The sequence below is a fragment of the Coenobita brevimanus genome, chromosome 46, assembly GCF_032717465.1.
Source record: "Coenobita brevimanus isolate Jiangsu-jjx chromosome 46, ASM3271746v2, whole genome shotgun sequence".
In the NCBI taxonomy this organism is placed as follows: domain Eukaryota; kingdom Metazoa; phylum Arthropoda; class Malacostraca; order Decapoda; family Coenobitidae; genus Coenobita; species Coenobita brevimanus.
In genome coordinates this window covers 7,582,893-7,600,533 of record NC_136999.1, presented here as the reverse complement: position 1 = coordinate 7,600,533, position 17,641 = coordinate 7,582,893, and the positions used below count along the sequence as shown (strand labels likewise).

Genomic DNA, 17,641 nt, shown 5'->3' with positions numbered 1-17,641 from the left:
TTCTGCTGGCACAGTTTCACTCATCCATGCCTTCTTCCTTTTTTTTTTTTTGTAAATAACAACAGAGGAAGGAGAAACAAATGAGTAAAGAAAAAAAAAAAAAAAAATCCATACACCAGATTACTGGTGTCCTCCATTCATAAAATGTCTGTGACAGTTGGACTTGAACTGCTGTAGGTTGAAGTTTGGAGGGAAACAACCCTGGGGAAGTGAGTTCCAGAGAGATGCAGTTTGGGCAATGAAAGACTTCTGATAGGCAGAAGTTCTGCAATATGGCTGAGTGACCTTCCAGTCATGAGCGCTGCCAGATGCCCGTGTAGCACGAGGGATGGCATGGAGAGGTGGCACAATGGATGCAACTTCGTCTGAGCATTTGCCATAAAAATACCTGTAAAATAATGCAAGGGAGGCAACATTCCTTCTTACCTGTAGGGGAGGTAGTTTATTTATAATAGCAGGGTTATTAATAATTCCAGCAGCTTTGTTCTGAATTTTGTCTAGTTGTTTTAATGCAACCTCTCCACATCCACTCCACAAGGGTGAGCAATATTCAAGCTGAGAGTGCCCATGACTCTTCTAAATTATAGCTAACTGCTCGTCGGTGAAGAAGTTACTGGCTCTGTACAATAATTCAAGATTCTCTGAGGCAGTTTTAGCAAGTTTTATGACATAAGAGGTCCAGCTGAGGGCATTGTTAACCCGCCCCATCCCGACGTTTTTGGACTTTTTTTTTTTTTTTGGCTCAAACATCCGCTTTTGGTGAGAAACATCGAAAATTCATAGAGAAATCGCTCACCTGAGGTTTAAAATACCCGATTTAGGTACAAGTCCTTCCTTACCTGACTGGGTTTTCTAACAGGGTGGCACCAAAGAAAACGAGTTCTATGGGAGGGTAACTATTTTATCCACTCATAAACAGTATTTATTTATTTACTTGGTATGAATTTATATGTAGTACAAGAGTATATTGGTTTTCAAACAGTAATATAGGCATTATAAGCATTGTTTCACTCACTAACTCATCACCATTCGTGACCTTTTCTTTCCCACATTACCTGATCATCATTTCTGACTGTTTCTTCCTCTAATGCTGTGTAAACATTGTCCTCCACGTTGTCATCGATTGGGGAATCACTCTGGCCCTGAATGTCTTTATTGGCCAGGTCACTGGTAACAGGTGAATTGCCGAGACAATGGCGTCTGGGGGGGGGGGGAGGTTATGCGGTGTAAGGCATTGTTCCTGCTTGGCATCTTGTAGAGGAATAGAGGAAGGTGTCCCGTGTATACGTGCCAAAAATCACTCGCGAAAATTGAAAATTGTGCAAATTAGGGACCTTGCAATGTTGCCGCGTTAATTCACGTCGCCGGGACGGCGTGGGTTGAGACACCAAGAATTTCAATACTTTTGGAGACGGGAATATTCATAGCATTGAAGATAATATACCAATCTGGCAATATGTGTCTATCATTAAATTGTATATACAGTATTTGGTTTTACTATTATTACATGAGACAAGGTTGTTTTGTCCCCATTCATTGATTGTAGATAAGTCTTGATTTATGGACATGGCTGCACTGAGTTGAGAGTTAGAGACAGCAGACTTTGTAAATGGGTGTCTGAGTGTGAATGAATTATGAAGTGTTGAGTCATCTGCATATGAATGGATGGGATTGTGGGTGACAGATTAGAGATCATTAATATGAATCAGGAACAGGGTTGGCGCCAGAACTGATCCCTGTGGCACGCCGACGTTAATTGAGTGGAAACTGGATTATACATCACCTACTTTTATTTTTCTGTTGCTGAGATACGAGGAAAGCAGAGGAACAAAAGACGTTAGTCCATAGCAAGGGAGTTTGAACAGCAGAGAACGGTGCCATACTTTGTTGAAAGCTTTAGAGATATCAAGGGTTACTGCTTGAGTTTCTCCATGTAGGTCGATTGATTGATGAATGGTATGAGTCAGGAGACTGAGCATGTCAATGGTGGATCTTTCATGGTGAAAACCATATTGTCTATCACTTAGTAAGATGTTGGATTCAAGATGTTTAACTATGTGCTTATTAATTAAAATTTCAAATACTTTACCAAGAGAAGATGTGACAGCTATTGGTCTGTAATCAGAGGGGTCAGAGGAACTTCCTTTCTTTGGAATTGGGTGGATATTGGCATCTTTCCATGAATTAGGGAATGAAGAAGTACGTATGCATAGTCTGAATAATTTAGCTACAACTGAGGCAAGTTCTGGGGAACACTTTTTCAGAACAGTTGGAGGAATTCCATCTGGTCCTGGAGCTTTGTTGGTAGGTAAACTGTCTAGGATGGGTTTTAAGTATCTTGTCTGTATTTATGTAGAACAGTTTCAGGAGAGTCAAATTCTAGTACTGGGATGTACTGGCTGACTTCCTCAGTGGTAGAAATTCTGGCAGATATACTGGCAAAGATATCTGCTTTCCATGTGGGTCATTTGTAATGTTACCATCGGAAGATTTTAGTGGGGGAATGGATGATGTTAAATTTATTATTGAAAGAAGTGAGAGTTGACCAGAATATTCTATTGTCATTAGGGATGTTAAGTAATTTTGATGCTTGAGTATGAAGAAAGTTTGTTTTAGCAAGATTTATTAGAGCTTTTACATGGTTTCTAGCAATTTTAAATTGAAAGAGTGATTCAGATGTTTTTTCAGTAAAAGTTATATGCTAATGATTTTTGGGCTGTTGCTCTGGCACAGTTGATATCAAACCATTTTGGAGAGTTCAGTCTTTTAGTGAAATGTTGACTTGGTATGAATAAATCCATACCAGCTAGTATTAAGTCACAAATGTGGGATTGGGTAGGATTGGCATTACTAGAGAAGAAAGATTGTCATGGAATGTCAGCAAGATAATTTCTAAATCCATCCCAGTTTGCCCTATCAAAGTGCCATCAGGTCACATTGACTGGTTCAGAATGGGGAGGTTTGGGGGGGCTAACTAATGAGGCTTTGATGAGATTGTGGTTAGAGGATCCAAGTGGTGACAGTACCTCTATTCTGTATTGATCTGGATTATTTGTCAGGAATAGATCCAAGAGATGGGCATTATGGTCAGGGTTATCTGGTATTCTGGTTGGTTGCTTTACCAGCTGTGTAAGATTAAACGATTCTGCAAACAGCTCGCACTCTAGACCAGCATCATCAGTCATGGCAGAAAGCGATAACCATTCAACATTAAGTACATTAAAATTACCCAAAATGGTAATTTCGGTGCTGAGGGCAAGGTTTAGGCTACTCAACTGTGTGGATACGGAGTCAGATACACTGGGTTCTGAAGAAGCACTGGGAGAACGATAGACTACACAAATATATTTGGTCAATATTTAGACATTTTAGAGAGAGATTGTCCAGGTGCTTGAGGGTGCGAAAGTTGATGTATGTGGAATAGCTGAAACAAAATGGAGAGGAGAAAGTGTGAGAGAATGGAAGTATGGATGGGGTATATGTGCAGGAGCAGGGGAGAATGAGAGGGCAAAAGAGGGAGTATGTATAGTTGTGAGTAAAAGATGGAAGAAGAGCATAAGACAGTATGGATCACTTGGGTCAAGGATTGTGTAGGTAAGGTTGAAAGTTGGAATACAAATGTGGGCGATTGTGTGTGTGTGTATGCGCCAACGCAGGATCGTGCTAGCAGAGTGAGAGAAGAGTTCTGGACAAACGTGGAAGTGTGCATGGAAAAGTTTGGAGGGAATGAGAAAGTGTTTTTGATTGGTGATATGAATGGTAAAGTTGGGAATGTGAAGGTGGATAGAATAGTTGGTGAGTGGGGTGTGCCTGCTGAGATAGATGAGAATGGCAGTGCGTCAGTGGACATTTGTGCTGGGAGGGGGTTGGTGATAGCCAATACCCTCTTCAGGCATAAAGTGATCCACAGGTATACATGGCGAGTGATGAGAAGGGTGGGTGGTGAACTGAATGAAAGGAAGGCAATGATTGATTATGTGTGTGTGGATGAAAGGATGCGAAGATGTGTAATGGATGCAAGAGCTTATAGAGGTTGGGGGATTGGACTTTCTGACCACTACTTGGTGGTGGCCAGAATTAGGATCCACGTAAGATGGAGAAATAGAAGAAGGGAAAGACGAGAGGAAGGAGTAGTTGCAAGGAGAGTGGAAAGGTTACAAGAGGATGAGAAAAAGGCAGAGTATAAGAGAGAAGTGGATGAACGATTGGGCAAATATGAATTAGAGCAGATGGGGGACGTGGAAGGTGTGTGCAGGATATTTACAGAAGAAATATGTGCAGCATGTGATGTGGTGTGTGGGAGGAAGAGAAGACGGAGGGGGGTGCAAGGAACAGCGTGGTGGACTGAAGAGGTGAGACAGGCTGTGGCACAAAAGAGGAAAGCATACAATGAATGGATGAGAAATAGGGGCGTGGAAGAAGTTGAGAGGCGGAAGAGAGAGTTATATGTAGAAAGAAAGAGAGAGGTGAAAAGATTAGTGAGAGAGAGTAAGAAGAGAGTGGATGAGGATTTTGGAAGGAATTTGAGTGTAAAGTGGAGGGACTGTAAGAAAATGTTCTGGAAAGAGGTGAAGAGAGTAAGACAGGGTGGAAGTGAGGTTAGCAGGGGAGTGAAAGATAAAAATGGAAGATTGCTAGTGGAGGAGGGAGGAAAAAGTGAGCAGATGGAGAGAACACTTTAAGGAATTGGAATTTTTGAACATACAGGATGGAAGTAATGCGAGTATAAGTGGCTGGGGAATGGCTGGAAGAAGGAGGGAGGTGAGAAGACAGGAAGAAATCAGTAGGATAGAAGTTGTGGAAGCAATGAAGAAAGTTAAATTGGGGAAAGCCCCAGGAATTGATGGAGTGTGTGGTGAAATGCTGAAGCATGGGGGAGAGATAGTAGTAGAATGGATGTGGAAGATGTGCAGATTGGCCTGGGAGGAAGGTAGAGTCCCGGAGGATTGGAAGTCAAGTATAATTATTCCCCTGTAGCCAACGGCCATACCACGTTGAGTACACCGCTTCCCGTCCGATCAGCGAAGTTAAGCAACGTTGGGTCTGGTTAGTACTTGGATGGGTGACCGCCTGGGAACACCAGATGCTGTTGGCATCCCTACGTGTCAAGTGGGGTTGGTGGAGGATTAGTGCCCCTCCCTGTAAAACAATTAACTCTAAGCCGTTGGCCACCCCGTTTGGGATACATGGCGTCTGGCAATGAATGAATGAATGAATGACAAAGGAAAAGAGGGAAAAAGAAGTGTGTGGTAATCATAGGGGCATTTGTCTTCTTAGTATAATAGGAAAAGTGTATGGTAGGACACTTATAGACAGAGTTAGAGAAAGAACAGATAAATTAGTTGGAGAAGAACAGGGAGGCTTTAGGAAGGGAAGAGGTTGTGTAGATCAGATATTCATTCTTATATCTTTAGTGGAAAAGGTTCTAGAGAAGGGAAAGAAGTTGTATGCGGCTTTCATGGATTTGGAGAAAGCATATGACAGGGTGGATAGACAAGGATTGTGGAAAGTATTAAGAATATATGGAGTAGAGGGGAAGTTGTTGAATGCTGTGAAGAGTATGTATGATAGTGCTAAGGCTGCAATGTGTGTGGATGGTGAACTAACTGAATTTTTCTCTTTGAAGGTTGGGTTGAAACGGATGTGTCATGTCTCCATGGTTGTTCAATCTGTACATGGATGGGGTAATAAAAGAGGTACAAGGTAGGGTAGTGGATGTTGGAGTGGCCCTGGTGAGAGAGGGTAGTGTTTGGAAACTCCCTGTACTGTTGTTTGCAGATGACACTGTGTTGTTGAGTGAAGACGAAGGGGAGCTGCAAGGCTTGGTGGATGAGTTTGGGAGAGTGTGTAAGAAACGGAATCTAAAGGTGAATGCAGGGAAGAGTAAAGTGATGGTCTTTGAGAGAGGTGAAGTCAGTGAATGTACAGCGAGGTTGGATGGTGAGGAACTGGAAAATGTGAGTACGTTTAAGTACTTGGGTAGTGTGATGAGTAAGGATGGAGGTTTGGAGGGTGAAGTGCTTGAAAGGGTACAGCAGGGAAGAAAGGATGCTGGTTCCTTGAAAGCAGTGATAAGAAACAGGGATGTGAGCATGGAAGTGAAAAAGTTACTACATGACAGTACTGTGATACCAACTCTAACGTATGGAAGTGAAGCTTGGACGCTGTTGGAGGGACACAAGTCAAGAGTGAGAGCAGTGGAAATGAGTTATTTAAGAGGAGCCTGTGGAGTCACATGGAGAGACAGGCTGACGAATGAGGATATAAAGGAGCGTTGTGGTGTGGATGTGGATGTGATAGGAAGCGTTATGAGGAACACACTAAGGTGGTTTGGCCATGTGGAGAGGATGGAGGGTGAAAGACTAATGAAGACAGTGTATGTGAGTGAGGTGGAGGGGGGAAGAGGGAGGGGGAGGCTGAGGATGAGATGGAGGGATGGGGTGGAGAGGTATATGAGAGAGGGGGGTGTGAGTTGGGAGCAGGGCAGTGAAATGGCAGGGGACAGAGTGACGTGGAGGCGATTTGTTTGTGGCCACCCAAACGGGACTGAAGCATCTGGCAATAGATAGAATAGATAGATAGTTTATACAATGAGTAATCAAAACTGGATGAAGTGAAGTTTAAAATAGTGTCAACTGCATATTGAGATTTGATATAACAAGAGGTGCTGCCTTTGTTACGGAAATTATTGTGGAGATGGTAACTGGGAAAACAAAATGGGGATATTTCTGTAGAGGGTGAGATTTGTGGTTCTGTGAGGAATAGGGCCAGATGGGATATGGACTGCAGGAAAAAATGAACTGAATTTAGGTTGGTGCTAAGGCCACGGATATTGGTAAAATTAAGCAACGTTGGGTCTGGTTAGTACTTGGATGGGTGACCGCCTGGGAACACCAGATGCTGTTGGCATCTCTATGTGTCAAGTGGGGTTGGTGGAGGATTAGTGCCCCTCCCTGTAAAACAATTAACTCTTAAGCCGTTGGCCACCCCGTTTGGGATACATGGCGTCTGGCAATGAATGAATGAATGAATGAATAAGGCTACACCTTCACTTATCCACTGACGAGCATGACTGGAAATTGTAACAGTCGCTGCCAGCACAGTCGCCTGATGGCGACCAGGAGGACCCTGTGCTACCAGCCCTACCCTGCCGGTGGTGGCAATCCGAGGTAGCACCTCGTTTGATAGTAATAAATGCAGCGGCCATTGCTGAAGGGAGTGGGATAGATGGTGTGAGATCTTATGTGCATGTAGTGTGGTGCAGACAGTTGAAGGTAGATGTATTAAGAGAGTATGCAGGCCTACTCTCTGTGTAACTGAGAGCACTGAAAATGTTCAGCAAAGGGAGATGGTCAGAATCAAATCCTGTGGGCTGGTGAAGTGGGAGCTCCAGCTCTCCCTATCACCAGCTTCCATCCACCTCGGGAATACTGCCCTGTTCGACTGGTGCTACAGTCTACGCCTCACAAACACTCCAACAAGCAATTCATTCCGCTCTCTCCACTACACTTAATCATCTCTACTTACACCTCATCAACCCCAGCTGCTTTCTTCACAGAATTCTTTATCAGTGTGAATGTCACATTTCACTATTAATAAATAACAAAATATTCTTAGTGTCTGGAGCTTCATCTATTGGAAAATAATAAAATATTTACTCTCAGTAAACAGACATGAAGATGGTACCAGCCAGTGTCCTCTGTGTGAATAATATTCTTAATGTCTGTAACTGAACAAGCATTCATTGTGGATGAGATAGGCCAGTGATGGAATATGTACACCATGTCCTCTTTTACGATGAGGATTCATTTGAACAAATCCACTGCATAATGATGTATCATATATTGAGATATTTGTATGGTGCCTGGTGGTTTAGTGGGTAATTAGGTGCTCCAGTTGGATTGAGCCTGTGTAGGCTTATATCCAAGGAGTGGTTGAGGTTTACTGCTCATGTAATGCCACTCAGGGATGAATGAGGCAGGTCACTCTCATCTTAAATGTCAGGACCAACTTGCCTAGTCCTGGGTTCCTGCTTTTCTTATGGGGCAACATAGGATTGAATGATGGATGGATGGATGGATGGATGGAGATATTTATAACATAGGTTAATTGGGGATATGTTATTGGCCTAGGGTCACCCATGCAACAGTCTAAAAACAAGTTTCCACCTCACCTAAACTGGTTATTTCACTTCACTGTACTGTACTTCATTTGCTGCTTACCATCAAAAATAAGTCTAAAACAAGTTTTTAACACACCTAAAATTGTGGTTACCTGTATTCACATCTTTCAGTGCTTGAACTCCAACACCACACTATTGTTCCATCACTGACACTAACACACCTGACAGACAAAAGACACATCCCTAGAGGCAACAGAAAGAGACACAACCCCAACTTCACATCAGAAATTCAAGGCCTCATCAGTCAGTGCGACACACTACGACACTCCCCAACACCTCATACACAAGACACCATACAACAAATACAAGAACTCAACACTCAGATAAACAATAAAGTATCAGAACAGCAAACACTAAATTGGAATAATTATCCCCAAACACTTGATCACAAAACAAACACCAGCAAACTCTACAAAACACTAAACAGCATCACACTCTCCAACAGCAACACTACACAATCACATGCCACCATCACAACAATAGACACAATACCTAACAACAAACAAACCCCCAACAAGACGACCGACGTGTCAGCCAATGCAAGAGACAGTTCCCCACAGACCCAGACTTCATACCTTTCACTTACAACCAGACGAAGCACATCATTAGCAGCCTTAAGCACTCATCTGCCTGTGGACCAGACAACATAAGCAACATACACCTTAAACTTGGACCACAAGGCATACAAGCACTCACCAGCACATCAAACTACAGCTACTCGAACAACATAATATCCAACATCTGGAAGCATGGCACTATCATCACTATCCCCAAACCCAACAAAGACCCCACGTTATCTTTCTCACACCACCCCATCACACTCCTCTGCATCCCCTTCAAATTCATTGAACGACTGGTATTACAACTAGTTACACCTCGCATCCCCCTAGCCCCATCACAACATGGTTTTAGGCTGCTACACTCCACAAACACTCTTCTTCAGACCTTACACAGAGAGCTTTTGATGGCATCAATTCAGCTAGGCCACCACACAGAACACTCCTAGTCACACTAGACATTAGCAAAGCTTTTGATGCCATCCCTTGCCACAACCTCATAAACAAAATACAGAACATAAACATGCACAATAACACAAAAAGATGGCTGGCAAACTATTTAGCAGGCAAATGTGCACATGTAACATTTGCTGGTCAGTCATTGAACATCAGAAACTTCACAAACGGTGTCCCCCAAGGATCTGTTTTGTTCCCTATTCTCTTTAACCTATACATGCATGACATACCCACAACTCACACACCACAAATACATATAGCTTCTTATGTGGATGACATAATACTTACATGGATACACCAAAATGCATACAGAGCTGCACACATCCTCCAACCTTACCTCAACACACTACATGAATGGTTCACCTCAAACAGGCTCAAAATAGCCCCAGCCATATCTACAGTGACCCTTCTCACAAACTGGGCAGCAAAACACAGTCGCATTCCACACCTCACCTTAAGGGGAGCAGACTGTTGTTACTTATAAAGGTACATTTGTTTTTCTTATATTTATCTGATTTATTTATGTTTTGTTACTTTATATGAGCAACAACATCCCAAAGTTTGAGTAAATTTGATCAAGTAGTTTTTACAGAAAAAAATAATACATGAATAAAAAGTATTCAAAAAAGAGAGACGTGAGAAATGGGAAACACACAATCACCATTACCAACAACACAACATACACTCCTTGAGAGCTCTATGGGAAAGCCCAGTCTTGGCCGTGGCCTTCCTCAGGGACTTGGGGCTGTTCGGCCAGACTGCCTAGAAAACAACTACTACTACAGTACTACTGCACACTTGATAGTGATGAGTGCAAAGTTCATCATGGAACAAACTAATAGACTTGCTTGTGTGCGATTGCACAATATAAACGAAAATACAAGTTGTTTGTCAACCAGTGAGTCTTCACATGGGACCATAATGATCATATACTGTGGACCCTAACTATAATGGAGTAAAGGGGAAGCAGGGGTTGGTAAATCTAAAAGTTTGTCAAATCTGATGGTCTTCCCCCTTCAGGTGGGAATTCAAGCACATGTTTGAAAATAAGTGAGGATTGGAAGCCAGGTATAAGTATTCCCCTGTACAAAGGAAAAGGGGAGTCATAGGGGCATTCGTCTTAGGGTAATAGGAAAAGTATATGGTAGGATACTTATTGACAAAGTTAGGGAAATACTGTAATTGGAATTAGTTGGAGAAGAACAGGGAAGTTTTAGGATGCGAAGAGATTGTGTAGATCAGATATATATTGTAAGGTGTTTAGTGGAAAAGTTTCTAGTATGCAGTCCTCATGGATCTGGATAAAGCATATGATATGGAATCAGGAAAATATTAAGAATATATGGAATGAATGGAAAGCTGCTGAATGCTGTGAAGAATATGTATGAGGGGACTAGGGCTGCAGTATGTGTAGATAGTGAACTAAGTGAATTTTTCTACCTGACAGTTGGATTAATGCATGGATGTCATGTCTCTGTGGTTGTTCAGTCTGTATTTGGATGGAGTTATAAAAGAGATACAAGGTAGGGCGGTGGATACTGGAGCAGCCCTAATGACAGAGGGCATCATTTGGAAACTTCCTGTTCTGTTTGCAGATGACACTGGTACAGTATTCTTAAGTGAAGATGAAGGTGAACTGCAAGGCTTGGCGAGTGAGTTTGGGAGTATGTGTAAGAAATGGAATATAAAGGTGAATGTAGGGAAGAGTAAAGTTCTGGTCTTTGAGGGCAATGAATTCAATGGATGCACAATGAAGCTGAATGGTGTGGAAATGGAAAATGTGAGTTCATTTAAGTCCTTGGGTAGTGTGATGAGTAAGGATTGAAGTTTAGAGGGTGAAGTGCTTGAAAGGGTACAACAAGGAAGAAAAGTTGCTGGTTCTTTGAAAGCAGTGGTGACTTTACACTCCCTCTTCTGTCTTTCTTTCCTTCATTCCTCTTCCTTCTGCCTGTGGGTGACTACACTGAGTGACAAGCCAAACAGTTTCCTGTACACCAAGAAACCATTTACTACGCTGGGTGGTAACCATATAACCAAATTTTGGCGCCTGGTGGTTTAGTAGCTAATTACGGTACTCCAGTCAGATTGAGCAGGTGAAGGTTTATATCCAAGGGATGGTTGGGGTTTATTGCTCATGTAATGCCACTCAGAGTTGAGTGAGGCTGGTCACTCTCATCTTAAATGTCAGGACCAACTTACCAAGCCCTGGGCTCCGACGCCCCTCATGGGGCAACGTAGGATTGAATGATGGATGGATGGATAAGAAATAGGGAGGTGAGCATGGAAGTAAAAAAAGTCACTTCATGATAGTACTGTTTCGTGCAAGTGAGCATTGTTTACACTCAGTTAAGTTTGGAAATGAGCGGCCCGGCCAGACTTGATTCATGCAAAGCAGAAGCTAATTGCTTTACGCCTACATGAAGCAGAGTTGTAATTCATTCTGTATGTAATATATTCATTCAGTAAATTTTGTCATCAACTAAAAATTCACCCATACAGGCATAGGAACTCCTTGGAATCTGAAGTTTTCCAAGGGAGTGTTCAGCTCTAATTGTTGAACCCCTCAAAGCAAATTTAAAAATATTTTCGTGGGAGGAGACTGAAGCACTAGCTATTCAGGGTGGTACCCATGAGGGGAATGGAAATGCTTGTGATAGGAAAAGCTGGAGCTTCTGTTTCATTAGCTACCTAACCATCCCCCATTGCTGACCATTTCAGTGTGACACTGACATGGAGAGTAGACCAGCATACTTACTCAAACTATCTCATCACTACACCACATGTGCCTTACATATCACACAGCATACCCCACTAGGTCACAGGGATTGACGCCGGGAAGGGCATGCACCAGAAAACTTTGCCCCCGCTACCTAGTGGCAGACCTTTTGAGGGGAGGCATGATGAGGGCTCCGCCAGCATAGATCATGGGGCCGGAGTGAGTTGGGGCTCAGACCTGTGCTAGAGGCTGCAGGACATTGCAGTTCCCAGGCTGCCACTTCTGCCCAATAGAGAGGGGCCCGAACCTGGGAGTAGCACCCCAGGAGGCTGCCCTGTCAATGGGTGTGTAACGGCGGTGCAGTAAGTGTCAATGCGCGCTTGGAGGGTGTCCCCGTAGCTGTCCTGGCAGCGTGCCCTGAGGCCACTGCCACAGCCACTGGTCAAGACTAGTGGGCTAGGGGTCCCACATCCATTGCCTGGACCTGGAACTGTGCAGTGGATAGGGCCTGTGGCATGTCTCTCTCCTTTATTATTTTTCTGATTATGACCAAGTTAAAGAATGAAATTCAAAGCAAGCCTGAGAACACAAGATCACCCAGGGGGATCAGAGTGGCATCGTGGAATGTGGGAAGTTTGAGGGGTAGAGAGAGGGAAGTGGATGAGGCACTGAGTACGAGGTGGGTGAATGTGGGATGTGTGCAGGAAGTCTGGAATAGGGGAGGATCAACCAGAATGACTGCTGGGAGGGACTGTTTTTACAAGCTGTTTTGGCATGACAGGACAGATGGGTATGGTGGTGTGGGTATGTGGTCAGGGAGAAATGGGTGGAATATGTCATGAATGTTATGCGAGTAAGTGATAGGATAACTGTAGTGAAAATAATGTTCGGTAGGATTATGTTTGCATTTATATCGGCGTATGCTCCACAGGCAGGCTTGGATGAGGCAGAGATGGATAAATTTTGGGATGATTTAATATGTGAAGTAAGTGGTATGAGGGATGATGAGATTGTAGTTTTGGGTGGGGACTTAAATGGTCATTTAGGTGATGCAGCTCGAGAATATGAAAGAATACATGGAGGATGTGCATATTGTACAAGAAATGGGGAAGGGGAAAGGATACTTGAGTTTGGAGAGGCAATGAACATGACTGTGTGCAACACACATTTTAGGAAAAGAGAGAGTAGGTTGATTACTTAAGAGTTTAGGGGAAATTGCAGCCAGATAGATCATTTCCTGGTCAGGAGGGCTGATATGAGATTAGCGAGGAACGTTAAAGTTATAGGGAGTGAAGAGTGTGTGTGCAGCAACACAAGATACTGATATGTGATGTGGTGCTTAAGGAGCAGGTCATGAAAAAGAGGATCCATGCACCTAGGAGGAAAATATGGAAGCTGAAAAACCTAGCTGTAAAGGATGCCTTGTATAATGATATGAGGAGAGTGGTGGCTGAACAGGGAGACACTGACAGAAGTGTCAATGAACAGTACAGAGCCCTCAAGAGCAACCTCTTTAGAGTTACTGATTCAGTTTGTGGATGGACAAGGGCCCCCCCCCCCCCAAGACATAAAGTAACTTGATGGTGGGATGGGGGTGTAGAAGCTGCAGTTAAAGAGAAAAGAAAGCTGTCAAGTGTTGGTCCAGAAAAGAGGTTTACAGGGCAAAGACTGAGTCACAGACTTTTACTTGATGACATAAATTGTGTGGAAAGGAAGAATATAATATTTAAGGTGGCATATCAGATGAAGAGGGAGAATAGGGACATCATAGGTGAACAGTATGTGAATAATGACAAAGGAAGGGCAATGGTTAACAGTGGGGATATTAAAGACTCATAGAGAGAACATTACAAATGGTTGTTGAATGATGAGTTTGACTGAGACAGGGAAGGTTTGGAGCCTGCAGATCCAGTGTTTGGACCTTTGACTTTGATTGATGCTGCAGGATGCAGGTGGGGATGGCAGCAGGTGTGTTTGGGTTAACTGCTAAAAATGTTGAAAGCATCAGGAGATATAGGAGTGGGGTTAGTCACTGACCTGATAAATACAATTATGTATGTGTTGTCCCAGATGATTGGCTGAAGAGTAATTGAAAATGTGTACAAGGGGAAGGATAATGCCCTGGAAAGAAGAAATTACAGAGGCATAAAGCTATTAGACCAGATAATGAAGAGAACTGAGAGAGTTCTAGAAGGTATAATTAGAGAAAGAGTGAATATTGATGAGATGCAGTTTAGGATTATGCCAGGCAGAGGGACCACTGATGCCATATTCATTGTTCGACAGCATTAGGAAAAATATATAGGGAAGAAAAGGGAACTGTACTTTGTTTTTGTTGATTTTGTGAAGGCCTTTGACAAAGCCCCCAGAAAGGTGGTGAAGTGGGCAATGAGAAAGCTTGGGGTTGAGGAGTGGCTGGTTAGGGTCGTTATGACCATGTGCTCACACCCAGGTAAGGGTGAACGAAGATTTGTGATGAGTTTTCTGTGAATGTTGGTGTGCATCAGGGGGTCAGTTTTGAGCCCCTTGTTGTTTATCATGGTACTTGAAGCCCTCTCATGTGACTTAAGAAATGGACTCCCTGGGAGATGTATGCTGATAATTTTTTTTTAATTGATTGCAGAGAATGAAAGGGAGGCGGAGGAAAGATTTAGGAAGTGGACAGATGGTATGGGGCACAAGGGCTTAAGAGTCTATCTATCTATCTATCTATTGCCAGGCGCCTCAATCCCGTTTGGGATGGCCACAAACAAATCGCCTCCAAGTCGCCCTGTCCCCCGCCATTTCACTGCCCTGCTCCCAACTCACACCCCCCTCTCTCATATACCTCTCCACACCATCCCTCCATCTCATCCTCAGCCTCCCCCTCCCTCTTCCCCCCTCCACCTCACTCACATACACTCTCTTCGTCAGTCTTGCACCCTCCATCCTCTCCACATGGCCAAACCACCTCAGTGTGTTCCTCATAATGCTTCCTATCACATCCACATCAACACCACAACGCTCCTTTATATCCTCATTCGTCAGCCTGTCTCTCCATGTGACTCCACAGGCTCCTCTTAAATAACTCATTTCCACTGCTCTCACTCTTGACTTGTGTCCTTCAAACAATGTCCAAGCTTCACTTCCATACGTTAGAGTTGGTATCTCAATACTGTCATGTAGTAACTTTTTCACTTCTATGCTCACTTCCCTGTTTCTTATCACTGTTTTCAAAGAACCAGCAACCTTTCTTCCCTGCTGTACCCTTTCAAGCACTTCACCCTCCAAACCTCCATCCTTACTCATCACACTACTCAAGTACTGAAACGTACTCACATTTTCCAATTCCTCACCATCCAACCTCGCTGTACATTCACTGACTTCACCTCTCTCAAAGACCATCACTTTACTCTTCCCTACATTCACCTTTAGATTCCGTTTCTTACACACTCTCCCAAACTCATCCACCAAGCCTTGCAGCTCTCCTTCGTCTTCACTCAACAACACAGTATCATCTGCAAACAACAGTACAGGGAGTTTCCAAACACTATCCTCTCTCACCAGGGCCACTCCAACATCCACTACCCTACCTTGTACCTCTTTTATTACCCCATCCATGTACAGATTGAACAACCATGGAGACATGACACATCCCTGTTTCATCCCAACTTTCAAAGAGAAAAATTCACTTAGTTCACCATCCACACGCACTGCAGCCTTCGCACCATCGTACATACTCAGCATTCAACAACTTCCCATCTACTCCATATATTCTTAACACTTTCCACAATCCTTGTCTATCCACTCTGTCATATGCTTTCTCCAAATCCATGAAAGCCGGATACAACTTCTTTCCCTTCTCTAGAAACTTTTCCACTAAAGATCTAAGAATGAATATCTGATCTACACAACCTCTTCCCTTCCTAAAGCCTCCCTGTTCTTCTCCAACTAATTTCTCTGTTATTTCCCTAACTCTGTCAATAAGTATCCTACCATACACTTTTCCTATTATACTAAGAAGACAAATGACCCTATGATTACCACACACTTCTTAAGAGTCACTGCAGATAAAACAAAAGTGATGTTATCTAGGGCTGATGGCAGTACTGTTGAAGTATACGGAGAGTGGCCATGTGCGATTTGCCACAAGCGCGTGGGAAGTAAATCCATCTTGTACAGTATTTGTGAAAAGTGGGTGCATGAGAGATGTAGTGGTTTTAGATGCAGACCTCGAGATAACACCGATTTCATGTGTGCTGTGTGTCGGGGAGAGCATGTGGAGGTTGCCAGGCATGAAAGGATTGAGTCTCTTGAGTATGTGGAAGAGTTTTGTTATCTGGGAGACATGTTATGTGCTGGAGGTGGGGCTGGAGTTAGCTCTGTGGCTGGAGTGAGGAGTGGTTGGAAAAAGTTCCAGGTGTTGCCTCTCCTGACATGGAGAGGGCTCTCCCTCTGTGCTAAGGGATTTTTGAATGTGGCATGTAGTGTAGTGCTGTATGGTGGTGAGACATGGGCAGTAAAAGAAGAGGATATTCACAAGCTCATACGTACAGAAATGGCAATGATTAGGTGGATGTGCAGCACATCCCTGAGTGCGTGGCCTGGGGGGCTAGGTTTACTGTGGAAGAGTTGAGAGGTAGGATGGGACTGGAGTGTATTGGTGTTGTGATGAGAGGTAGATTGAGGTGGTTTGGACATGTCAAGAGGATGGGGGATGATAATTGGGCACAGAAAGTGACAAGTGTTAATACTAGGGTTAGGGTAGAGAGGTAAACCGAAAAAGACCTGGGATGAGGTCATTGAGTGTGACCTCAGGGATAAGGGACTGAATAGGAAACCGCCAGAGATCGAGCAGCATGGACAGCCGCCATCAGGTGACCAAAGCTGACACATTCAAGCACGTTGGAACGTTTAAAAACAAAACGAAACATAACAGTATGGTTTTTTGGCATCAACTCAAGTAGTTAACTATTGAAAGTTCTGCCTATAATTTTCAGTTAATGTTTTTGCTATGTTGTCATGGTGAAATCACCAAGGTAAAACACCCCATTTCTGGCTTTAATTGTCTCATCAGTAACCAAGTGTTTATCATTTCAGTTTTGTTGACACAGCAAGTTGGTAGCAGAGATTGCAGAATTTAGAATTGCGTGTGTGATGAATGCTGCAGTGCCTAGCTGTACACCAGCACCTGTGTCCATTGGAACCTATGTTGCTCAAACCAACCTTGAGCTATATTAAGTACTTTGTTTTTTTTCACCTCGTAATATGTGCTCCACAATACTCAGTGAACAAACATAAATTTAATCATCAGACAAAAATCATCCAGGGGAAATACCCTGTTTCTTACATTCATCCTCCGACTGATATATCAGAAAAAAATTGTGATATCATGGTTCTCCTCACTTGTCACGCACTCACAAAGCGCACTTTACTAGTGATACCATCTCTAACATATGTAAGTGAAACTTGGACCTTGTTGGAAGGATGCATGTCAAGAGTGAGAGCAGTGGAAATGAGATATCTGAGAGGAACATGTGGAGTTACATGGAGAAATACACTGACAAATAAGGAAGTGAAGCATCATTGTGGTGTGGCTGGGGATGTGATAGAAAGTGTTTGGAGAAATACACTGAGGTGGCTTGGCCATGTAGAATGACTGGAGAGTGGGAGACTAAATGAGGAGATTGTATGTGTGAGGTGGCGGGGGGAGAGGGAGGGGAAGACTGAGGATGAGATGGAGGGATGGAA

General features: G+C 43.4%; 1 protein-coding gene and 1 non-coding gene across 2 annotated transcripts in view; both read left to right on the top strand.

Moving 5' to 3' along the window:
* The window catches only part of HDAC11 (Histone deacetylase 11), a 76,591-nt gene that overhangs the window by 13,923 nt on the left and 45,027 nt on the right, over positions 1-17,641 (top strand). The window lies entirely within an intron of this gene.
* On the top strand, positions 4,977-5,095 carry LOC145398856 (5S ribosomal RNA). The gene has a single exon (XR_013897191.1). It is a non-coding gene; the product is annotated as a 5S ribosomal RNA (ribosomal RNA).